Below are 26,417 nucleotides of genomic sequence, written 5' to 3'. Positions count from 1 at the left end.
TCTTGCAAAATGACCAGGTTGTTGGCAATTATAGCAAATGGCCTTTGACTTGTCAAAACCAATTCTTTCATTTGGCCCTAATAGGAGTGATCTACCAGTCCTATTGTAAAGCCTCTTGCTTCTAAGAGCCAACATGGCTGCTTGCCACTTCAAATCCATGTCCTCCAAATCATCAGCATCAAGATCATCTTGTACTGCACTTGTGTGAATTAAATTATTTGCAACAAATGCATTATATGACTCAGTGAACATTGAAAGAAATGCATGTGTATCACTGCTTTGACCATTTCCACCACTAGTGTGTGGAACATTCCCACTTGCCATAGAAGCAGAATCAGAGTCATCAATCAATTGCACATTGAATTTTTGCTGGTTTCCGTGATTACTTGTGCTACCACCAACAAATGATTTTGGAGTATCAGAATTAAGTTCAACAGGTTCTTCAATGATAGGAATCTGTTGTTGATTCTTGGTAGTCAGATTACCCATAGGTGCAATCAATGCATTTGAAACATTGAAGCAGGGTCTTTCCTCCTTTATCATCTCATTCTCTATCATCTCTATCTCAGCAGCTTGAAGAAAGCACACTACATCATCCACTTTTAGCTCATTGAAGTTGTGCTTTGTAAGGATGAACTTGCAGGCGGTATACCACTCCTTTGGCATAGAGTTGAGCAGCTTAGTATTAAGGACAAAGTCAGTCATGACATAGTCTATGGTTCTGAGATCATTCATAATTCCCAGAAACATCTCCAGAATTGATTTCAACCTTTCTCCTTCTTTATACTTGAATCTTTCTAGCTGCTGCTTCAATCTCTGCTTCTTGATGTTTTTGAGTTCAACATTTTCCTCAAACATTTCAAGTATTGCATCATACATTGCCTTGGCATTAGGATGATGTGAAACCTTGGTAAGTATTTCCCAAGACAGACCTAGCTTCAACATAGCTAAAGCCTTATCATCTACCTTTCTCATCCTTTCTCTCACAGCAGCAGTTGCTGCCGGATTTGCACCTTCTTCAACTTCTCCTTGTGGACCATTCTTGATGGAGTTCCACATATCAACATCATTATAGCAAACGGCTGCTTCAAACAAGACCTTCCATTTAGTGAAATTTTCCTGTCCATACAGTCTAGGAATCTTGTTAGTAGAGACTTCTTGTTCCTCGTAACCAGACATTTTGAGAAATCAAAAGTAGTTTCTTTGTAAAAACAGAGTTCGAAAATAATCAGATCTGAAAACCGGTTGTTCAGATCTGAGGTGTCTAATGCGAAAAGAACAAGATTTATATATAAAGATTAAAACTTTAAATAGAAAAAGGAAGAGAAAACACCAAATGATTGTAGATCTGGAAGAAAAATGAAGAACATAGCTGCTGACGTCACTTCTCAATGTAACAGTGGTTTGCTTACGTCATTCTTCTTCAAATATTCAATCAGCAACAATCTTTCCAAAATAGCAGCAACAAGCTCTGATACCACTTGTCTAGTCCCCGATTTCAGCTGGATCTTACTTAATCATGTCATAACTCACACAAATAGATGTGTCGACAAGGGAGTTAATGACGGGTTGCTATATTTAGAAAGATGACCGTTTGTTAAAGGCGAACTCAATAACAAACATACGGTTTCTTAATTAGTATTCAAAGGTAACCAACACAAACAAGATTCACTCAAAAGATTTCCATTCATATAACATTCATCATACAAATTGGATAATCGATTTAGGGTTTATTGAAGGAGGGTTTATCATTACAAAGACAGCCGTCACACACAATATTCTTTTCTTAATTAATGTGTTTGTCTGCCTTTTTGCGTTCTTCTTTTTGGCGACATACCCTAAAACATTCTATTTATAGGCCTGCCACCCTAGGACAGCTGTCATTCCTTCTAGAAACCCCAAACGTAAATACATATTAAATTACATAATCAAAAAATATTCTAAGTGTAAAACAAGTCTTCCGGGTAGGCTTTGCATCAATCTTCATTTTCCGAGTACGCTGTGTACTCTGCCATCCTTCAGGACTTGGTAACATAGAAGTGTGCCCGGGATCAGTTTTCGGTTAGACTTTACTTGAAGAGTATTTTACCAAGTAAAATACTCACCGGGTAGACTTCAGTCTTCTTGACTTTGCCAGACTTTGCCCGACAAACCCTTACGAGCAACCTTGTTCTTCAATGGTCTATTTCAACTCCTTGCTATAAAATAACTTATTAGCAAAGTGTACTCGGGAGTACTATTCCTTGCTTGAGTTGAACCTTGCCCGATGTTACTTAGAGATATTCCATTTATACATCAAGCTTGTTCGGACCACAATTATTAATGAATACCTTGCCCGGTCTTCCAATCACTTGGCTTCATGGACTTGGTTAGCCAAAAGCTTACTCGGGAGTGAAATTTACTTGGCTTTGAAAAACATACTTGCTTGATAAAGTGAACCTTGCCCGGATTTACATAAACTAGTTAACCTTGCTCGGCAATGCACTAATTTGCAGACCCTGCTCGGATATCCACTAAAGAAGACTACTTGAAGATAACCTTACCCGATAGACAAAATATCGTACCCGGCTAAGTAAAAGCTTTCTCGGAGGTCTAAGGTATGCCCGGATCCATACTTAGCGAATTCTGAGAAGGTTGAGAAGATTTCAATCTTCCATATACTTCATTTTGGTCAAATATTTGACTCAACATAGTTGCATAGAGTTGAACAGAAAAGAGAGAGTGAGAGCAGTAAAAGTTGTCTAGAGAAAACAGATAGGGAGAGTCTCGTGGGCAGACCCGAGGTAGAGCTCACCTCGGGTCGGCCGTAACAATGTTTTCTCTTTCGGTATGTAATGTGTTTTGATTAATATATAAAGCGGTCTGCAGATCTGGTTATTATATTCGTGTGTTTGTTTGTGTGTTATCGTGTTCTTTGTCTCCTACACCATAACGAGTCTAGGAGTATTCCGCACTCCTAGACATCCTGCGGATCTCGTATCGATCACCATCGCACCGGGGACTTACAAGTGGTAGGCTCTTATGCTATGGTTCGAGATCTGCGTTTTGGTGTTTTTGGCACATTTCAGATCTGATTTTAGTTGTGGAAGACGGAAACAGCGAAGTTATAGGGTTTTGGCGAAGTTGTCGATAGAATTTTTGGGTTCTGGCGAAGTTAGTAGGTGGTGAAGTTATGGCCATGCGAAGTTATAGCCAGGCGAAGTTAACGTCAGGCGAAGTTAATGCCAGGCGAAGTTAATGAAGGGCGAAGTTATCTGGTGGTGAAGTTAACATGTGGTGAAGTTAACAGATGGTGAAGTTATCAGCTGATGAAGTTAAAGAGGGGTGAAGTTATCAGGTAAAGTTCACAGGCGAAGTTATGCGATGTTCACCCGTGGGTCAGTCTAACGATATGTTTTCCTTTCCTCCGACGTTCAAGATATAATTATCCAAAAAAAATGTCGGGAAATTTTCTTGAACGAAAATTTTCATATGTCATTCATATGAAGAGAGGATCATTGAGGAAAAATTTGGTAATAATATTTTTTTGGAGTTGACCAACTGAAGAAAGTCAAATTTTGTTCGGGTTTTCGTCATTATTGGATCGTGTTCAAAGCATATTATTTATGTTATTTTCAAGGCATTAGAGACCAAGATCTAGCCGCTAATACGATACATCAACACGAAATCGATACTTTAAATATAATACTTTATTGATAATTTAGTGTAAATACATTAGAGAGAATAATAAGTTATGGAGAGGATAACTTAGATCTATGTACAAGTTCTCTACTAAATTATGAGCTTAAGCTCCCTATTTATAGGCATAAGCTCCCTATTTATAGAGCTCGTTGAAATTCAGTTAACCCTACTCATTTAGTCAACCCTTTTACCCACTACTTCATCTGGTGGTACAGATCTAATTCACATCTTGGATTAGATCTATTGTTTCTTCAACATATATCTCCAATAATTCAGTAATTTAATGATTCAGTAATTCAATCCGTAACATTCAGTAGTGGGTCGACATGTCTTTGCCCATGATCGATTTATAGGTCTCAACTCACTCACGTCCTCAGAAAAAAATAACGAGAACCATAAATCCGTAAAATATATAGCAAATCAATCAAAAAACGTCAAAACACATAACGACATCCAATACCAAAACCATTCATCTCATTAGGGCCAAAGAAAATAAATAAATAAAAATCATCTCGAAGATCAGTGGTTCATATCAAATGATTCGTAATCAATGGTTCACATCAATCAACAAATAACCGATCATTAACACTCAATAAATAACCAATACGATAAACATAACATTAATAAGCTATTCTTACATTAAACGTGTAGAATCAAACTTGAGTAATTCTAAGGCTTTTCTTTGCTAACCTTGAATATATATGTTTATGCTATTATAGAACTCAAAGCAATGTGGTGGCAACTAAAAGAATAACTCGATCTCGGGAATGGTGATATAGAGGTTTTATATAAAGAATGAGAATGTAATATTTTATGTAGGGCCAATCCATGCTTCTCTTCCCGAGTTAAGGGTGGAAAAGAAATGAAATAGAAAGAAAAATAAATTATTGTATAGCTGAAGATTTTTTTAATGAAAGAAAAGAAAGTAATTTAAAGTAAATTGTGTTCATGAGTTCATTAACTAGAGAAGAAGAAAACATATGAAAGGAAAACAATGAGAAATAAATAACAAATTTGAATAATATGTTTTCTTTCTAATTTGGAAAGAAATAGGAAGAAAAGAAATAAAAAGTAAAATAGGAAAGAAATTAAAACAAAAAATTTCTTTCTTTTCTTCTCCCATTAAAAACAAATAAATAAGGGTGTTGCTAAACGTACCCCCCCCCCCTCTTTTTCATTTTTACTAAGCATATCCCCTCCCCCAATGTTTACATAAGTACAATTTAAACATTTATGTTTATTCTTTGTCATTTGTCATCTTTTATTATCACTATTAATTAAAAAAAGTTTTTTTTGTTATTTAAAGAGTTTTTCTTTTCCTTCTTTTTAATATTATAAAACATTTTTTTTTATTAAATAACAAAAAATTGTTTATGTAAAAAATGTTTTTTAAAATTAAAAAGAATACAAACATATTTTTTTCTACAAGTGTTTTAATACTTTAAGGGTGTGTTTTTCTTTTTAAATAACTTTTAGAGATGCCTTACTTTAAGAAAGAAAGACATTTTTTTCATCAATAAAACAGATTAAACAACATACAACTTGATTAGCAAGTTGGTTCTTTTCTCATGTGACATTAATTTCATGTTTTCAAACTTATCAAACTATATATAAATGATCTTTTTGTCGGATGTGAGGTATATGATAAGATAAATATATACAAAACGTTTTATAGTTTTTATAAAGGTGTTATATCATAATTCTTTAAATACAATTTATAATGATAATAAATATTAGGGTGTTGCTAAACGTCCCCCCCTCCCTCTTCCCTTTTCTTCATTTTTTACTAAACAATATACTTGTCTTTTAAAAGGTAAAAAGTTTAAATCCTTCAATAAATAAAAAGGTACAATTTAAAAGAGTATAATTTGCGAATGTATGAGTTGTTTTAAACAAAAAAAATACCGGGTACAGAATTTAGACACAGTCAAAGCTACCTAACTATGAATCTTCTATCAAATTTTGAATTCGTGCATATTTTCATTCATAGTTTTCATTTACCAAGTCAAGAATAAATCTCCCTTCACATGTTTTCCAAGAAGAATAAATTATTTCTTCGTCTTGTGTTAGGACATGTGTACTAGGGCTACAATTTGGGCGAAGGGGCGCGAACACCGTCCCCCGAGCGATTTTTGGGCGACGAGGGGCTTGGGCGAGTTCTTCTCGTCGCCTAGAAGAAGGGCGAATTTTGTGGTGGTGGGGCCGGCATGTATGGATATGTGTGTGTTATATATACATATATGTATATATATTATTATTATATTACTATTTGTAGCCCATTCACCATTACACCCCAAAAATAAATTCTCATCCCTCGCTGACTGGACGCCACATGACGCAAAACGCCCCAATTTGTAGCCCTCCACTGCACATAGCCTTAATGCTTTCCATTCACATGTTGTCTAGTCAAAGATATAAAATTATTCCTTCTCTCTTTTTTGAACCTCTTTTAAAAATTAATGCATATTAACTTGGTAACATTTATTAAAAATTTATACATACAAACTAACTTTTGTTGAACTTTCATGAAAAATTCACAGAGAGAATACAACAGGATCAGATAACAAAGCACAAGTTCATATTACTAATAGACCCATAATAGTGTTGGCGCGCGTGACTTAAATAGCACTCACAACCAAAGAGCTTGTAGATATTAAGGTGTGTAGCAAAAGTCTTTCTTTTCAATATGGTTGAGGGTTTAAGTCTCATGATAGACATTCATAAAGATTTAGAAGCACTTTTGAAGAGTGTTCGAGTTGACCATTCTAAGTTTAAAGAAATGGCACCCACTATGAGGAATTTGTTGACGGTGTCGTATCATTTCCCTTGTAATCACTTAGAAGTTAGAATGTTCCGAATGTGTATGATGAGAAGACTATGAAACAAAAAGGGAATTTGAGTGGTATCAATCTAATCATATGGAATGAACTTAAATTTGCATGAATTAAACATAAAAATTCAAAACACATGTTTGTTGTTCGGTTAAGTTGTCCAAAAGAATCAATGTTTTTTTGGAAGGCATGCATTGTAAATTATGATCTGACATGAAAATGTATTATCAAATAGTTTATAGAATAAAGTGAATGTTAATCAAGACTAGTGGCGAACCTTAGAAGAAAACGCGGAGGGGGGGGGTCAAAATTTTCGGACGAAAACAGATACATTTACACAACTAAGAAAATAAAAAAAGGGAGCACCCCCAGGTCTCCAATAACCTTTCCCCCTGATCAAGATGATGTTTTTTTTGGCTGGGAATCACCACTTGATGAACTGCAATGTACTTGTGAACTCCCAGTTGAGGACGACTCAAAGAAAACAAGATTCTCAGTGTTATCAACATAAAACTTGACAGATTGTGGGATCGGAGGCATCTTCACATCTAAAGCCCCTCCAAGAATTTGTTCCACCTGACTCATTGTAGGCCTACTGTCCACCTCATCTTGGATACACCAATACGCCACTTTGCAAATTCTAGCGACTTGTTCAACACTAGCTTCCCTGCTTAACCTACAGTCTAGTAGGCTAAGGATATCACCTCCTTTCATAACAACATTTGCAGCCAAACTAGGGAAGAACGTAAAGCTCAAATCTTCAGATTGATCTATATTTCTCTTACCAGTTACTAATTCAAAAAGCACCATTCCATAGCTAAAAACGTCGGCTTTGGTTGTGACAGCCTCCCCTGATAACCATTCAGGAGCTAGATACCCTCTTGTCCCTCTAATAGTCGTCAAAACACGACTAAATTCTCGACCGACAAGCTTTGCCAGACCAAAATCTGCAACTTTTGGGCAGAAATTGGCATCTAAAAGAATGTTTTCTGGCTTTATGTCACAATGAATTATACAATCTCTACATCTTTCATGAAGATAAACTAACCCTCTTGCAGTTCCTAATGCAATTTGATACCTAGTTTCCCAGGTTAGAACATCATCTTGTTTTTCTCGGAAAAGATGGGAATGTAGAGAACCATTTGGCATGTAATCATACACCAGCAACTTATTGTTACTTTGCGCACAGAACCCACGAAGACGTACAAGATTAACATGTTGAATGGTCCCAATTGTGCTTACTTCACTCCTGAATTGTTTATCTCCTTGGCTTACACTTTCAAGTTTTTTCACGGCCACAATGGACGAATCGCAAAGTACCCCCTTGAAAACAGACCCAAAACCACCTCCTCCCAGTTTATCTGAGAAATTTTTGGTGGCTCTTTGCAAATCTCTATAGGAAAATGCCACTAGCGATCCCTCCATTGTCGTTTTCCTAGCGAATCTTCTCTTTTTTGTATAAACTATAATCATCACCAGACCGAACACAAGAACTAAGCCTCCAACCGATGCAACTACAGCCACAGTTGTGACCCCATTATTCTTTTTATGACTTGGAAGATCATTTGAAGAAACCTTGACATACATTGTTCTCCCGTTGGCATTATCCTCGGAGAGATTCAAGAGCTCTCCATCCCAAACTGAACAGCTGTTACTGACAAAAGAGTAAGCATTACAAGAGCAATTGTTTAAACAAGAGGTACGACATTCTCCAGAAGAACTCCTGACTGTCACATAACTATTTGGCGGCAATCTTGTGACTTTAATCATGAGAAAATCGGGTTTTTCCATGTTTCTCCCACAAGTTAAATTGGTTTTTCTCACACACCCACCAGAGAAATCACTCCGATTCCATTCACTCTCTGATCTAGGTTCAAAGCCAGCCAAGCAATTACATAACGAAAACCCAGTCTGCCTGCAAGTACCAAAAGCCCCACATAAACCATACACCTGACACCTTGTTTCAGGCTGAGCCCAGAACACATTCCACTGTTTGGTGGATTCCAACCATGTTTGTTGCTGAAGTTGACCAGAAACATCCATTAGAAATCTTGAAATAAATGACGGATTATACGAAGCGTAGGTGAAGTAACTCTCGTTCTCATTCGTTTGGTAGCTGAAATTATAAACATCATTAATCATCAATGGATCCCACGACCCGGTATCCCAATACCGTTGGGATCCATTCCATTTGTTAACAAACATCTTTTGAGACGGGACGAGCTCAAAAGAGTAGAGTCCCACAGCAGGATTATCTGTGCTTTTCCATGAAGTAAGAAGCTGACTTTTATTTGTTCTCTTGTTATAAGCAAATTTAGCACCAGACAACCAAGTATGAGTCGGGTGATCAAAACTTTGCCAAACCGGCTCAACTGAATTTAAGCTATTTCTTAAAACCAAGTTACCATCATCAAGAATAACCGCGGTTGCATAATCTGAACCCGTAGTGGAGGTGACATTTGTGGACCAAATTGGTAACTTGGACTCATTTAAGAGAACTAAGTTACCATCCACTACTTTTAATACCGCACTGAATCTATCGTATACGGGTGTTTCTCTATTAGCTACCCAAACTATGGTAGGAATATTAGAAGAGTACTTCTTATACCAGATGCCTATGTAATAGTTGGAAGAGTTACCTGCTTTGAAGAAGCCCAGCTCAAAAAGTTCACCTTTGGATATGATTGTTTCATCCCCAGACAGTGAATTATTTGCTGATATTGTGTCATCTCCAAATGAGAAAGAAATGGTGAGAGATAAACATAAGAAGTAAATAAACCCCATTAAAACTTTCAGTTTATTTGTGAAGCACATAAATGATACAGAAACAAATAAGCATTACTCGCGTAGTTTATAGCTTTATATAACTAAAATACGTCGACGACCATGATTAACTAATTATTTAAATAAGCTGAAAGCAATGCAGTTTGACAGTCAATGGTTCAACGTCTTGTGTTATGGAAAGCTCCTAATAAGGGTTAATTAAAGAAATTTTCAAAACATCAACTTAACTAGTGGTACCTAATCTTTTGTCTCTCAATAAAAAGTTAAAATATTGACAACCATGATACTGACTCATTCTTATATATAATTCAAATGGCTTCATTGGATAAGGATTATTTGAAGATTATCAAGTTAATTATTAGTTTTATTCCATCTTATAATTGCATGTATATGTTGTTGGAAAATTTTATTAGTGAAAATGGGTTTTTCACTAACTTTGGACATGAATAATATATTTATATACGTGTTGTATAAATATTGATTTGAGTATCCAAAACGGAGCTTAAATGAATGAATATCAATGCTCGAAGTTGTATGGTTAGAATAACCAAAGAAGAGAAAATTTGATATATCTTTGACATCGTGTCCCATGCAGGAGCGCATGAGTGTCGCGCCTGCATAACGGACTGTTGCGAACAGTTGTTTGGACCTGGTCAAATAGTTTGTTTCAACTCATGTCATGAATAAATATGATGGTTTTGATTCACCACTTAAATCTAATTAAAAGTATTTAACCATGTTAATTACAATAATTAATTTCAAGTTTATTACAAGATTAATTATCTTGTTTATGACTAAATTAATTTTATTGTGTATGGCATATTAATTTTGGTTAAGTATTTCTCATTTTGTGTAAGTATATAATGAACTTGTTGGTTCATGTTGTAAGTAGACTTAAAAAAATTGTGGAGTCACTTACACACACTCATGACAAAATTTAGAGAGGAGCACTCTCTATACTTATGTCAAACAACTTCAACAAATTTTCCTACATTTTGATAAACACCAATATAGCTGGTGACTTTCTAGGGTTTGTGGTCATCTTCGGCAGTACACATACTGTTCCGGTTGTTGTACCCTGGGAAACAGACGCGCTTGAGAGTAGGCATGAAATCTGTTTTAAGGGCCCCGTGTCTAACACGATCCTCAACCAAAACCGTTACCCAATTTCAATAAACGAATTGTTGTTTTGAATAAACATTTGTTGAAGACTCAAGTGATGAAGACCCGTGACATGGATGCTAGAAGAAAGCTTATGGAAGCACTCCTAGTAAGATATGGATTGAATCATTTCGGTATATAAATTTGTATTTTATATTCTTTTTATGTACTTTTGTAAACGGTATTGTACTAAGTGAATTTCCCACAATTAACGAGAGTATCGTTATTATATATTTATTATTATCTTAACTAAAAGTGAACCATTTTTCTACAATCTTAAAACAGACTTTCGTGAAGATTGACGGTTCAATCTTAAAACCTATTGATAAGGATTTTTGGTTCACGAAAGTTTAAAATGTTAATTGGATTTTTTCTATAAAATCTTATAAATATTTGGGGAAATAATGTGATTAGTACAAAAGATATCGGATTTATTTATATTGGAGTACAATATTAAATCCGAATACCGTTACAAATTGTATGGTTCGATTCAACCTTTAGAGTCCTTAAAACGATTTGTTATCGTTTTATATCTAAAAATTGTGTTAGAAAAGACTTCTAGCAATCCGTTTGAGTTAAAATGTTTTATGAGTCAAGTGAACCTAATATGAATTTTTTGCATTTTTTTTATTATATGCTAACAAACATATGCCATAAAATAATATAAGAGTTTTGACAATTTCTTCTCATGAATTAATATGGGAGTTTGTTATTAAACCAGACACTAAACATTTCATTAATAAAATGGCGGTTTTATTTTGACTCATAAAATCCATGTTGATTTTGTTTAGTACAAAACTTAATATGGAAAATAAGTTTCAAGTGGGTGATAGATGAGATGAACAAAAGTGCTCATTTTGTTGCATATATATTTGTGTGAAGAGAATCAAAATATATTGAAACGATTTAAAAAATCGTAGGGTTTTTAATTTAAAATGATTTTTATAATCATTCTTCATCTAACAAGCGCGTTAGAATATATATTATTTAGCGTAATAATTCTGGTCTTATTGGGTTTGAAATGTTTATATTTTCTAATGAGCGTATTAGAAATGGTTGGTTTAGTAAAACCATATGTATTTATAAACATATAAGGTGGGATGTGAGGTACGGTTTTGTTGTTTGCGAAGTAGGTATTTCGCAGGGTGCGAACAAGTTAAAAAAGATTATTTTGGCGAATTGATGGTTTATACCTTCTAATGAGCGTGTTAGAGATGGTGTTATTCGTATAAATTACTAAGCTTTATAACGGTTTTTACCATTTATTTCTAAGGAGCGTCTTAGAACCGATTTTGTATTTATAAACCATAACCTCTAAAACGGTTTTTTATAATTGCTTATTTCTAAGGAGCGTCTTAGAACCGCTTTAAATCGCAAGTATTAAAAACGATGTAAAATTGGTTATTTCTAACAAGAAGTTAGGAATGGCTTATGTTAATAAGAACCAACATTTTATCGTTTAGTAAACATTTGTTTCTAATGAGCGTATTAGAATCGTTTTATCTTATAAACCATCTACTTCAACGATGTGCAATCATTTATCTTTCTAACGAGCGTGTTAGAATCGGTTTAGTGTGATAAAACTATATTTGGTGAACAAACGATTTGTAATCGTTGTAATTTTCTAACGAGCGGGTTAGATAACGTTTTATTTAATAAACATATTTTGGAGTTTATGGTCTTGATTGGTTATCAAAACATAAAACACAAAGTTTATTATTAAAACAATTGCAAACTTAAGATATGACTAGAACGAATAAAACACGTCTTTTGCAATTAATATTGGTTCGTTGCTAGAAAGATAATTAGCACATCTTGAACCATATATTAGCTAGTCTCGAGTAAATTATTTTGTTAAAACAATTTGTTATTGTTGGAAACATAATTAATTGTTCAACTACTTGTGAGTAGTTTGTCATGTAAACAACTTTATTGTTTTGGATTAGATTTGTCATTGTTCAAGTTTGGAGTTTCAGGATGAAACAAGATATCAAACGTTTAACTAAATCGTGAGAGTATCATGATAAAAACTATACATATATTGAAAGGATATACACAAGAATGAAATATATCATTAAACGTTGAGAGTATCAACATGAGAATTTCACAAAGTGTGAATTCTAATTTGATTACAACATATGAAAGAAATATATGTTGTTATTATTATTAACATTTATAATAAATCGTTCGAGATTTGTTATAAGAGTTTTATTAATGATGGACTCATAGATGCTTCTACCACCATCAATTTTGTTTGAACTATGGGGAGGATGTGTCCTTCATTTTGGGAGAGTATCCTAATACATGGTTTCAAGAAAACAAGGTCTTCACCAAAATTGACTTGGATTAAGACTTATGTGTAAGTCCACATAAGTCAAATGTTGAGGCCTTGAAGATCAAGGGAAAAAGAGTTGTGTTCTTGAACTGAATGATAAATTCATGTTTTGTAACATGAAATAGTCTAGAGATTTTTTCTAAACATTTAAGTTTGTGGTGTGTCTAAGTGAATGTGAACAAGGTATATGGTATTATACCTTGAGGCTGTGAAGGATCAAAATGATGCATCTTCTGTTCACATGTTGATTGTAGTCTAAAGCATGCTAGACTAGTACTTAGTTAATTATGGTACTCCCCGGAGACTAATTAACTTTATATATTCAAAACGTATATATGGACACACAACGAATTCGTGTGTAGAGAAAGTTGAAAGATACTTTCATTCATTATATGGAAGGGCATTAAACTCATTGGTTTGATGACAAACTTATGACAATGACATATGTTGGTTGGTTAACTCAAAAGCTATTGAGTACCAAAATAAACATTAATGAACTCACTGATACAATGAGGCAACTCTTGTTCAAATCACGGGTATCTAAACGTCGTTATAAACATTTGTTGTCATAAGTAAGGTTATACAAATAGTAGCTCAAATGGCAAGAAATGTGGGGTGATGAGACATTTAAGAACTGTTTGGGTATGTAAAATTGGTTGTATGAGAATATTCTCAAACACGTAGAAAGGGAGAACCTTTCATTACCCCATTTTTATGTTATCCAATAACACTTAAATGTGGGAGTAACTTGCATTTGAATATTGGGCATATATTTGGTTGCTAATGTTTGGCAATAAGAATTTGGTTATCCAAATAGATATTCCAAACACGTGTTCGCCTAAAACATAATATTTATGTTCTTCTAAGACACTTATTATAACAAGGTTCAAGGTGATACCTGTTGTTATAGTCATAGAAGCTTGAATATAGGCAAATTAACTTACAAGTTAAGAACACATCATAACAACTCATCTCAAACTGAAATTATCTACAAATGACTTGACAAAGTCATAGATAATATTTTGGATCCAACAACCTGAGGGTTGACGAGAGATGAAGTTGTGGAATGGGACTAAAGCCCGTGGGAAAAAGGAAGTATGAGGGAAACCTAACTTAGCATTCTGGAGATCCCAAGAGCTAAGTTCAATAGGACAACTTAATCATATAACCGAAGGGTAGTCACTGTGGGGGCATCGCTAATGTATATGTTTACATACAAGCTAATGTATATGTTTATATATATATATATAAATATCCTCCAAAAAAATAATAAAGGGAGTTTAATTACTTCCTAATCCATTCCTATTAACAACGGTGACATGTTGTGAGGTTAAGCATAATGTATGGTTGATGATTTTGTGTAAATCGTGTTAACCCTAATGTTTTTAATGATTTGAGATAAAATCACCTATGTGAAAGAGAAGTGGTGTTGCTTCAAATGAAACTGTGGGGTGCGCAGTTCCTAGAGCTTTCACAGAACCGGGCTAGTGTTCCATAACGGACACGACAGTGAGGGGATGAGCCCAGCTAAGGAGAGTATTGTGTGAAGGCATATTGTCGTTTCCACAAATGGGGGTTTGTTCAAAGACATCGCGTCTACAAACCGCTAGGAGGCTAAGTATGCTTCACAAAGGAAGGTTCAAAGGGTAACACCTACCTATCCCGCAATACTCAACTGTCGATGTTTTCATTGGAAATTTTGTGTGTTTTGATTTATCTCCATTCATGTGGGGGATTGTTGAAAAATTTTATTAGTGAAAATGGGTTTTTCACTAACTTTGGACATGAATAATATATTTATATATGTGTTGTATAAATATTGATTTGAGTATCCAAAACGGAGCTTAGATGAATGAATATCAATGCTCGAAGTGTATGGTTGGAATAACCAAAGAAGAGAAAATTGGATTTATCTTTGACATCGTGTCCCACGCAGGAGCGCATGAGTGTCGCGCCTGCATAACGGACTGTTGCGAACAGTTGTTTGGACCTGGTCAAATAGTTTGTTTCAACTCATGTCATGAATAAATATGATGGTTTTGATTCACCACTTAAATCTAATTAAAAGTATTTAACCATGTTAATTACAATATTTAATTTCAAGTTTATTACAAGATTAATTATCTTGTTTATGACTAAATTAATTTTATTGTTTATGGCATATTAATTTTGGTTGAGTATTTCTCATTTTGTGTAGGTATATAATGAACTTGTTGGTTCATGTTGTAAGTAGACTTAAAAAAATTGTGGAGTCACTTACACACACTCATGACAAAATTTAGAGAGGAGCACTCTCTATACTTATGTCAAACAACTTCAACAAATTTTCCTACATTTTGATAAACACCAATATAGCTGGTGACTTTCTCGGGTTTGTGGCCATCTTCGGCAGTACACATACTGTTCCGGTTGTTGTACCCTGGGAAACAGACGTGCTTGAGAGTAGGCATGAAATCTGTTTTAAGGGCCCCGTGTCTAACACGATCCTCAACCAAAACCGTTACCCAATTTCAATAAACGAATTGTTGTTTTGAATAAACATTTGTTGAAGACTCAAGTGATGAAGACTCGTGACATGGATGCTAAAAGAAAGCTTATGGAAGCACTCCTAGTAAGATATGGATTGAATCATTTCGGTATATAAATTTGTATTTTATATTCTTTTTATGTATTTTTGTAAACGGTATTGTACTAAGTGAATTTCCCACAATTAACGAGAGTATCGTTATTATAATTTTATTATTATCTTAACCAAAGTGAACCGTTTTCCAACATATGTCTCATCAACAAGAACTATTGATGCATGTGTAGTAGCAGTAGAAGTCATGTTTGTTGACCATATTTGAGTGTTTGGCTCATTTAAAAGCACCAAGTTACCATCTATGGTTTTCAAGTTAGACCATGTGTAGTCGTAAAGCTTCACATCCAGGGGTTATGCGCCACGTGGCTTCCAGTCAGAGTTATGGTTTTGTACAAAAAACAAGTGTAGTCATAAAGCCTCCATAACTTGGAGGGAGGCGGTGTTTCCAGAGTTATACACTTGTTTTTTGTTGACATTATCCGCGTTGTATCTAAAACGCACAAAAAAAAATTCAACATAATGCGGGGGGCGGTGTACCCCCCGCGTTTTCACAAAACGTTGGCCAACAACGTGACCACTACACCTGGTCTAAGTGAATCTTGTTAACTTACACAAGTGGACCCGACAACCAAACAACTAAGAACCGCTGGTCTACTCTTTTTATTTAATAATCGGCAAACGAAACTTACAAATAATTAATCAAACAACGTAAAAAGACTTCTAATATACTAATTTGAAAACTTAAATAATGGGATAATGGATAAACCAACAATATATATAATTAACCGATTATGATAATAAAAAATTTGATCATTATCCTTGATCTCCTTCAAGGGCCCGTAGGGTCACGGCCAAATGCATTGTAAGTAGTTATCTTAAGATTATACCGTGTGTTAGTTAAAATCCAAATGACTTTCTAATAATTAATGGAATAGGAGAAGTTGAAATTCTCGTTAGTAGTTATCTTAATATTATACCGTGTGTTAGTTAAAATCCAAATTTGGATAAGAGCGGTTAAGTACGAATCAACTCTTGTTTCAAGGAATTAAAACGGTAGTGAGGGGGTGATAGGTGCATTTTGAAGAAGATGTTTTAATCAAACATTAATTAAGAGGACTAGGGCTGTGCAACGGTTCAGAACCGTGAGGACTGAACCGGAACCGGAACCGAACCGGAACCGAAAATGAGTGAAAACTAGAACCGGAACCTATTATAGTAAACCAGTTCGGTTCCAGAACCGCTAAATCCGGTTCTGGCTAGAACCGGTTCGATCATTTATTTATCAAATGAGTTATGCAAGCTTTACAAATTGCAAAACAAGTTTATACAATTGTATGTCTTTTTTCACGGTAAATTAATTTAGATTACAACATGGACATCCGTTATATTTTTTAGTAAAACCTAAGTGTTGAAGTTAAATAAATCATTAGCAACGATAGATTAATGGAAGATCATATCATTTTATATTAAATTACCTTGATAGCTTAAATCAAAATTGACCATGGTTGTTAGTTCTTGAACATAAAGAAAAAAGATTTGAATTAAAAAATGATTGAATGGATATCGGTTAATAAGTTACTCTATAAAAAATAGGGATTGGTAAATTTATTTAAAACTTTTTGAATATTCCGGTTCTTCGGTTCCAAGTCTGGAAAGTTGCATAAACTTACGAGTTAATCAAAATTCATGAAAGTTCAATTTTAAACGATGACACGTTTAAGGATGAACTGAATAGGGTGATTCAGTGGTTTCTGCAAGAGTATTTGGAAATCGAGAAGCCAAATTGTGAACTGCCGAAGATGTCAAATGGAGATATGAACGATATGATGAACCTTCATGTGTTAGCGAACACGGAAGGAGGGTACGAAAGGTTTGTCTGGCATCATAAGTTCATAACACTACTACTAGTTAAAACATAAAGCAATAAGAAACATACATCACTTTATACTAAAACTGTTTCAAATGTACTTGTAATGCATTGTTGTGCACCACTTGATTGTATGCATTCAATGCTTGGCTGTATAAAACAAATAAACAAGCTTAAAAATCCAACAAAACAAAACAAAAAAATGTGTTCCCAAACTAGATCATGCATATCATATTAAACAAGCAAGATCCAAAATCTTGAATCAAAGTCTTTATGTTCTTCATTCCTCCATCTCAAATCGCTCTTAGCATTCCTTCACTATGAGCTCTTCGCATTGCAGAATCCTGCCTGGAACTCGCAAGCTGACTACTCACATCAGGAAACTGATGTCTATCACCAACCGCCTCAACCCCGCTTGGCGGCAGCCTCACATGCTGCCCCCGACCGCTCACCCCTTGACTTCTCCTCCCATGTGTTGTTGACTTCTTGGATTCTGATCTTATCCCATGTCGGGAAGCTCGGTCAGTCGAGTCTTTAACAGCACCAGATTTGATTGATTTTCTGTTGAAGTAAGTGATGTTAGGAAGAAGTCCAAGAACAAATTTCTTTAGTGGTTCATCTCCTATGTTTTTCTGGGCAGGGTTTCCCTCTAGACTGATGGCTTGTAACGAGCTGTAATTCGCCGCGAGCTGTCCTAGGCTTTTCGTGGTAGAGAGCTTGTTGAAACGCAGATCCAGCACACTTAATTTCAGGAGACGATGTAGACCCTCCACCTCATTTATTTTGTTTCCCGCCAAGTATAGTTCTTTCAGCGAAGATCATAATGCCAGACCTTCAAGCACCCATATTTCCACAGTTAGGGACGGAAATTTATGGCACGACCAGAAAACGACACGAAACTAAACGGGTTCTTGGTTGCATAGCTAACCCTTAAAAGTGGGTCGTGTTTCGATTGACCTTCCATTTAGTTAAGCAGGTCAACCCGCTAACCCGTTTAGCCCATTTTTTATAACCCCCCACCAACTCGATTAACAATTTTACAACTTGGTTATCAGCCGCCAACCCATTTGAAACATTTAGATCAATAGTTGTGTTTTGACTTGAACTGTTTAACCCATTTGTGACCTGTTTAGCACATTTTTGTATAACCCGCTAACCTAATTTAACACCTTTACAACTAGGTTATCACCCGCCAAATCGTTTGACACATTCAGATAAATGGGTTAAATAGGTTGTGCTCGGGTTGACCTGCTAACCCATTTAGTTAAACAGGTAACGGGTTAAACAGGTCGACCCACTAACCTGTTCATGACGTTGTTTATAACCTAGCAAAACATGTGTACATCTTGGTTGTCACCCGCCAGCCCGTTTGACATATTTAGATAAATGGGCCATGTTCAGGTTACACGATTCTAAGTATGTAGAGATTAATGTTGATATTTTTTACACATATAAAATATGGGTCGTGTTCGGGTCAAACAATTTAACCCACCAACGAGTCAACCTGACACGCTTGACAGCTGTAGAATTAAATTTGATAAACTTTAATAAACTTACAAGATGCATATAGACCGAAAGAAAAACTGCATACCGTGCCCGATTCTGAGGATTCGGTTGTAACTAAGATCAAGTACACGCAGTCTCGTTAGATCCCGAAGCCCTTCAATGGTGGAAATACTATTCTTCGACAGATTCAAAATATGTAGCCCACGAGGAAGTGCACCCACTGTGATTTTCACTGTGAACACAAAACATCTTTAATAAACAAACACTTAAATATTAACAATCAAAATGAGAAGAAACATGTTCAAACCTATCGAATTCCCGGACAGATTAAGATCCCGGAGGCTCAAGAAACCACTCAAAAACGGGACTACAACTAACCCATGGTTCGCAAGCTGAGCCGTTGTGGCTGCAGGGTTCAAACAAGAAATGTATCTTTTAGCAGCATCCATACCCAGAACTGACTTAGCATCAGTTTTTGAAGCGGGTAGGGGATCCAAGGTATTGTTTTTATTTTTCCCATTTTGCCCCTGGTGATCAAGGTCCGTAAGCGTGTCGGTTTCATCCAACGAAGAAGAATGTTGGAGATCCATAACCCATTTCTCAACCCGTCTTATTTTAAAATCCTCAGTAGGCATTTCGTTCCATTGACTACCCGAATATTCTTCGTGGATGGTTTTACCCTTCCCAGGTTCGTCTCCTGGGACGATCCAGTCTTTTGCAGAGCCAGCATAGTCATACGCTTCATCGCCGTCACCATCACTTTTGTCAGCTTGATCTACACTATCATTATCAACCGGTTTATCAACTGCATCGGCGTTGGTCAAATGCATATGTGGCAACGAGTTTGACTTAACAAACGCGTTAGGGGTGCATGTTGTATGGCTTCTGGACCCGCCAGTGCATGCGCCAGAAAGGCGATCAGGTGACATATCTGATATATTATTAAGCAAATTTGAGCTTAGTTGAGGAGAAACGGAAGCTCGGGCATTGTGATACTCGTCTCCACTATGATCACCGTGAGAAGAATACGAGTCTTCGCCAGATGTCACATCCTGATAGGCTGCAAGGCCGGTTCCTACCGACACACACTTTCTAATGGCCCTAGTTTTGTGACCGTGTTCACTATCAGTGTCGTTAGTGCTTTTAAGCGCTTCGGGTTTCCTGTCTTGACCTGCTGACGATGGAAACGGATTCGCATTGTCGGCATTGGGAACTCCTTTGGTAAAGACAGGATCTTTATTAGGTTTAGGTTTATTTGTGTTGTGATCTTCTAGTGTTTTTTGCATTGTTTCAGTTGGAAATTGGACTGTTTTCTGCATGAAGAGATATCCGACCCATTAAAGTCAAGGGGTTCATTTATGTTCGTGAACACTCGTTTATGTTCATTCATTTAAATTTCTTTATGTTCGTTCATTTACGGTCGTTAGTTTACAATTGTTTAAGTTCCTTCATTTACGTTAATTTATTCATTTAAAATTTTTTGGCCCATGATAACTTTTAGGCCCAACTTATTGTTCTTCAAATTTCTTTTAACTGTTTTGAGTTCAATTATGTTCGTTCATCTACATTTAGTTTGTTCATTTATTTATGTTTGTGAGCCGTTCGTTTATATTGTTAATAAACTAACATGTTCATTTTCATAATGAACGAACACGAACAAGAAAGCCACATTCGTTTAGTTGTTCGTGTTCGATCGTTTGTTTGGTTGAATTTTATTAACACAAACACAAACATATGCTTCAATTCGTTCGTGTTCGTTCAAAAAGAAACAAGTCAAACGAGTTGAACATATCAGAGTTACCCAAAGTAGAACCTGCTAAGTTGTTTATTCAAGTAAAGAGATTGTTAGCAAAAAAGTTAAAAAAACTATAAACATAGCATATATAAAACACCAACTAGTTTTAAAGTTTGTGATATAAAATGTTTTTAGTCAACCCAATCCAGGGCAATCTGCTTGGCATGTTAGTTTATAGGTGGCAAACATTACTTACTCTTCAGAGAATGGGTATATTTGGACAAAAATAAATTGATACTTTTTTTAAGTGTCCCGTTTTGACCCGTCATCCATTCCACCCGGTTGGCCAGGCTTACCCTCTTCTACCCGAACCCATTTTGACCGTTAACTAACCAGCCCGAGTTAGCCTATTTCCCACTACTAGCCGAACCCAATGAACCATAGAATCACTAAATCATACAAGCACGCTAATTACCTTCGGTTTCAAAAAATGGACAGGAGAATGGAAGCATCAGAACCTAAACATCCTTGTCAAACGAACCGCGTTGACTTGATTTTTAACGAAGACACTGATCAATAAAAACATGCACAGGGCCTTGCAGTCGTGTTAGCCGTAGTCAAGCGACAACCTGACCAAAACACGTCGCACTCTCCATACGTGTGATGATCTTGACACTCCTTCATTGTTATCACCCACCACCGGTTTAGTGGCGTGTTCACCGTTTATATTTGTTGCACCTGCCAGACTGAAACAAGTCCTATTGGATCCCAGTTTTTGACATGTGTAAGAGACAAATGAAATGCCTGTTAAATGTTTAACAACATTGTAAATTCTTCATACTATTCATCACCACATGATAAAATAGTGCTGTAAGCAAACCTAACAAAACAAAACCATGTTCGTGTTCGTCCGTTAAGCTTTTTGTCGGATGGTTCACAAACACTCTACCTAACAAAAACTCGTGTCCGTGTTCGTTCATTAAGGAATTGATACATGAACATAACAGGACAGACATTAACAGATGTGACCGGACATACGTAAACGAACACATTACCAAACGTTCACGAACGCTATTGAACAAACGCAACCTCCTACAAAAAAATTTTGTTCATGTTCATTCATTTATTAAACGGACGTACATAAACATACTTCAAGCCGGACGTTCGGTTCATTTACAATATTTGAATAAACCATAGGAGGTACAATAAGAACATGATCATAACACATAATTAATGATCAAAATTTAAATACTATTGAAGGTGTTACCTCTTTATATCCAGGTTTGATTTAAGGATTAAGGTTCTGATTGTTTAAGGTTTTTTTTGGATAATAATGTGTGTGAATTTGTGGGAGGCAGAAGAATAAACGACAACGGCTATGGGAATATGTTTTGACAATGTTTGGTTGAGATTGTAGAAAATGTGAACGGCAATGGGTGCGTTTGTTACCAAACTCGAAAATCTAGGATGGTTCATGCGACATTCTTGCAACTTGTTGATTATTATATGTATCATCATCATCATCGTACTCAGTATATCCCACCAATAGCAATGCTATGGTAGGGTCTGAGGAGGGTAAGATGTAGACAGCCTTACCTCTATCCCATAGGGATAGAGAGGCTGCTTCCGGTGAGACCCCCGGCTCGATAGTAGTTTTGAATCAAGCCTTAGACATAAGACACATAACACTCAATCATCGGGACACCGGCTGATTGGTGCATGTGCCCTTGTCTTTCGGCTATCAACGCCACCACATGATGCCTGATTAACCTTCCGCCAATTTTAACGTTATTTTCACGTGATTAGTAAAATAACGTCAAAATTAGTGCAATTTTACTTTTGCCCACCCAAGGGTTCACACATATATACATTATATGTCCGCACCGCAAGCAGGGCGTTGATTATTATATGTATATATTTAAGAAACCATGAATAGTTTGGTGATTCGGTATTCGTGTGCTTGTCAGAATAATTAAGAAAATAATTATACTTTAGGTAACTTTTGCGTGTTATAGAAGGAATGTTAAATAAATAACCATGAGAAATTGAGAATCCTCATTAAGGATTTATATTTTCATCTTGCTTTTATCATGCACTCAACCTTCAGTTTTACAACAGAACTTGATAAAGTTAATATTAAGGAGTTTTGTAGTTTGAACTAATGTTATTAGATTTTCAAATTTGGCACATGTCATCATTTTTATGGTTAAAGTAACGGGATTAACAGTAGTGAAAAACATACAACCCTTATAAAAATATTTTAATTAAATTTGTAATTTTTAAAATCTGGAAACCAAATTTTCAATATAATCAAACTACAAGTACCATTTGTGCAATTTTCTCTTAAAACAATTTGGAAAGTTGATCTTGTATTAAGTATTCATTTCTATGTAATATTTGTAGATTAAATATATAGTTTTTTTTATGAATAACAAATCCATTCTACTCTTAGAATTAGGGGTGTTCTTCGGGTTTGTTTTACAGGTTTTGGGTTTTCAGATTTTAAAGTTTAAATTCTGAACCCGAAATCCAACCCAAATCTCTCACGATCGGGTTCGGTTTTTTCAAGTTGGGTTTATTAATATAAGCCCCAAGGTTTTCATAATTTATCTATTCGCATCATTCTAACAAACTTGGTTAAAATTTTCAATTAAGTAAACACAAATTGATAAAATATGTAAACTTAGGCCTTATATTGATGAAAAACTGTTTGGTACTTAAATAGTCATTATTGCTAAACCTGAAGACGCAAACCATATTTAACTTTATGTTTTAAATACTTTGTTTATTATATAAAATAAACTAGTTTGTATCCCCTATATTATGGGGTTGATTTACATTATTCATTTCTAATACTTATATATTTTTTTAGATTTTAATTTTATTTATTGTAAGAAAGTTAATAATATACTTAGGGATTGATGATGAAAGTGTTTCACAAATAAATAAGATGTTATAACCCGGTTTTAAAATATTTGGGTTGGGTGAGACTCATGACCCGTTTTTTTTTTAACTATAAAATTTTTTTCTAACACATTATTTTTTTAAAAAAAATCGAATATTAATTTTTAGTGTATCTCTATTTTATAGAATTTTCATATCAAATGTCTGATGAGATTAATTTTAAATTTAAAAAGATGTTATAACACGTTTAATGGCTATCTGGGTTTGGTGAGACGCATACCCGTGAATTCAGGTCAAATACATGAGAAACTTCAATTTATAAATAAAGCAACATGGTCGCTTGAGAGGAGGTGAGGAGCACCAGAGAGCTTTTAAAGGTTTCGTTTATATATGTTTAAGACTTTGACTGTCACACCCCGACCAAAGGCGGCGGAACATGCCGAGGTGTAACGATTGCCCATGAGCGCATGGCACTATTTAAAGCGACAATATTTAACAAACTCATTTCATTTACAACATCGAAAATGTCATATAACAACATTCATAAAATAGTTACAACAAAATATAGCAAATCAAATATTGTTCATTTTTACTAATATCCTAAAGGTATTTGTGACTTTTTCTTCAAGCTTCATAATCAACCTAGATGCAAACATGTAACATTTCATAAAATAAAGTTTATCAACACAAAGGTTAGTGAGTAATTCATATGCTTGAGCATAATAGTATATAGTACGAAAAAGCCACAATATTGTATACGAAACAATAAATAAAAGCAATAACTTGGATAAATAGATAAAATCGCTAATAGAATCACGCTAGCGCCACCTAGCTATAAGGGGATGCCAAATAGTCTAGGATTTTATAGTTATCGTTAATTGCATTACGTTAACGACATCTTTCTATAAGGGGATACCAAATAGACTAGGATTTCATAGTTCCACCAACCGAAAGCGATAAACACATAGGCATATAATCATAGAACACCAACTCGAGCATTTATTTAAGTAACGTATACAATAACGTTTGTGGTTTAAGATCCAAGTAAAAAAATTTAGTCTAGATAAGATATATAAAAAGGGGTATGAAGTTACTCACATTCAAGTAATAAACTTGAAAGATGATAAAATAAAGATTTGCCGGAACGACGAGTTAACGTATGAAGCCTAAATAAAAGAAAGTCTTCAATTTAGAAAGGTTGTCTTGAATATCTTTAAATAAAATAATTGTTGCAAAAAGTAAACAATTAAAGTTCAAAGTTTAAAATGTAACTATTTAAGAATTTATAACAATAACCCTTTAAAATTGTAAGTTTGCTCGAAACCGGGTTAAAGTATCTAACCTTAATCTTTACTTAACCAATGTTAAGTTTAAGTAATAAGGTGGGAAAAATGCAAAAATCCAAGTTCCTTTGGAATAAAGATATTAAAACGGGTCTTTAACGAGTGTTCGGGTTGTTGGTTCAGGTCTTGATAATTGGTCAAGCCCAAAGTCAACTTTCCAAAATAATGAATGTTATGAGATAACTCAATAAAACTTAATAAGACTTAACCAAGTATGTAGTTCTATTTTTTTAGAACTAACAACGCACGTTAAGCAAGTGTTCGGTTTTGTCGGTCCAAACTATGTTATCATATCAAGTTGGATCCAACATTTCCAAGTACTTAAGAAAATAATTAAAATCAGTTTGTAAACTATTTTTAATGAAATATACAATTCTTGATAGCTAAAAACATACTTGTGTGTCTTAAGCGGGTAAAAATCGGATTGGTTCGGTTTCCATCTCACAATACGTTCCTTGATGGTTTCCATATGCACAAATAACCAAGAACTTGTATAATAATGTACAAATGAAAATACTTAAGTTTTACAACCAAAAAGTTAACAATAAAGTCTTTTAAACGAAAGTTCGGTTTGGTTTGGGTTCCATCTCACAATATTTTCTTTGATGGGTTCCACATACCCAAATATTAAACAACTTGTAAAAATGATTTTAGAAACTTAAATCTAACATAAAGCTTGTTTAAAACAATTATTTAACAAAAACTAGTAAACAAGTTCGGTTCACGGTTTGGACAATTTACGGTTAAACCGATGTTAGTCTCTACAAACCCACACCATGGAACTTCGTAAATATGACAAACAAACTAAAAAGAGCAGAAGTTAAACAAGATTAATATGTGCAACAAGAGATATAAGTGTATATATATCAAGGACCACGAAAGTCCTACATAAGGCCTTGCCTTACGAAGTCTGAAACTTAACCAACCGGAGTCGGAGAAGTAACTAGCAAAGGTAACAAGGGGTGTGTATTATATATATGTTGTACATCAAGCTTCAAGTAATAAGAATTAGTTAGAACAATGTTAGCTTTAGTTTGACCTTAAGTAGTCAAAATAGTAAAAAAAATGTTGAAGATGAATACTTGGATTTGAGAGAGAGTTTGGAGAAGATGAACAACCAAAGTGGTGTATGGAGCCTTTATTTTATAATGGTAAGAGTATGGTTCATTCAAATATGGTAAAATGCATGTGATGGTTGAAATGGTCAAACAAGTTTTTGGTAAATGACAATAATAGTCCCCCAAAGTTTGTTTTAAGTCATTTTTAAGGCATTTTAAGGACCAAAAAGAATGTTTTCATGATCCAACAAGTGTAAAACAATATCGTAACATAAATCCATCATTTTGATTATATTAATAAGCTTCGGTTTACAAAACGGGCCGATTTACACAATAAAGATTACAAAACGAATACAATTCGAGACCCGAAATTGACGAATGTCACATTGACCGATGCGAGCATATCAAAATAATCCAAACACAATCGCATGTTTCTTTAAGCGGTGACACAAATGTACCACCGACTATAATCATCGTGGCTGCCATGGACTTGGCGAAAACGGAACAGTTGGAACACAGAAAGCTCTTCAACTTAGAGAGAGAAACTTGAGTATGAGAAAGATAATTGAGAGAAAAAAAAGTAGTAGTTGAAGTTGCAGGGAGTGGAGGAAACACAACAATTAAAAATAAT

General features: G+C 34.9%; 2 pseudogenes across 1 annotated transcript; both read right to left on the bottom strand.

Moving 5' to 3' along the window:
- Positions 1-6,908: 6,908 nt before the first annotated feature.
- LOC143581699 (G-type lectin S-receptor-like serine/threonine-protein kinase At2g19130 pseudogene) lies at positions 6,909-9,326 on the bottom strand (annotated as a pseudogene).
- An 8,033-nt stretch (positions 9,327-17,359) lies between these two features.
- LOC143581700 (uncharacterized) lies at positions 17,360-21,338 on the bottom strand (annotated as a pseudogene). The gene is made up of 4 exons (XR_013143872.1): positions 20,957-21,338; positions 19,054-20,059; positions 18,832-18,978; positions 17,360-18,072 (listed from the first exon to the last, which is right to left on the bottom strand). The product of XR_013143872.1 is annotated as an uncharacterized LOC143581700 (transcript).
- Between the last annotated feature and the right edge of the window lie 5,079 nt (positions 21,339-26,417).

This window comes from Bidens hawaiensis, unplaced genomic scaffold (genome assembly GCF_021521415.1).
Source record: "Bidens hawaiensis isolate Kalapana, Puna unplaced genomic scaffold, B.hawaiensis_p1.1 tig00031141_1, whole genome shotgun sequence".
In the NCBI taxonomy this organism is placed as follows: Eukaryota; Viridiplantae; Streptophyta; class Magnoliopsida; order Asterales; family Asteraceae; genus Bidens; species Bidens hawaiensis.
The sequence above is the reverse complement of the archived record's forward strand: the minus strand, read 5'-3'. Positions and strand labels throughout refer to the sequence as shown.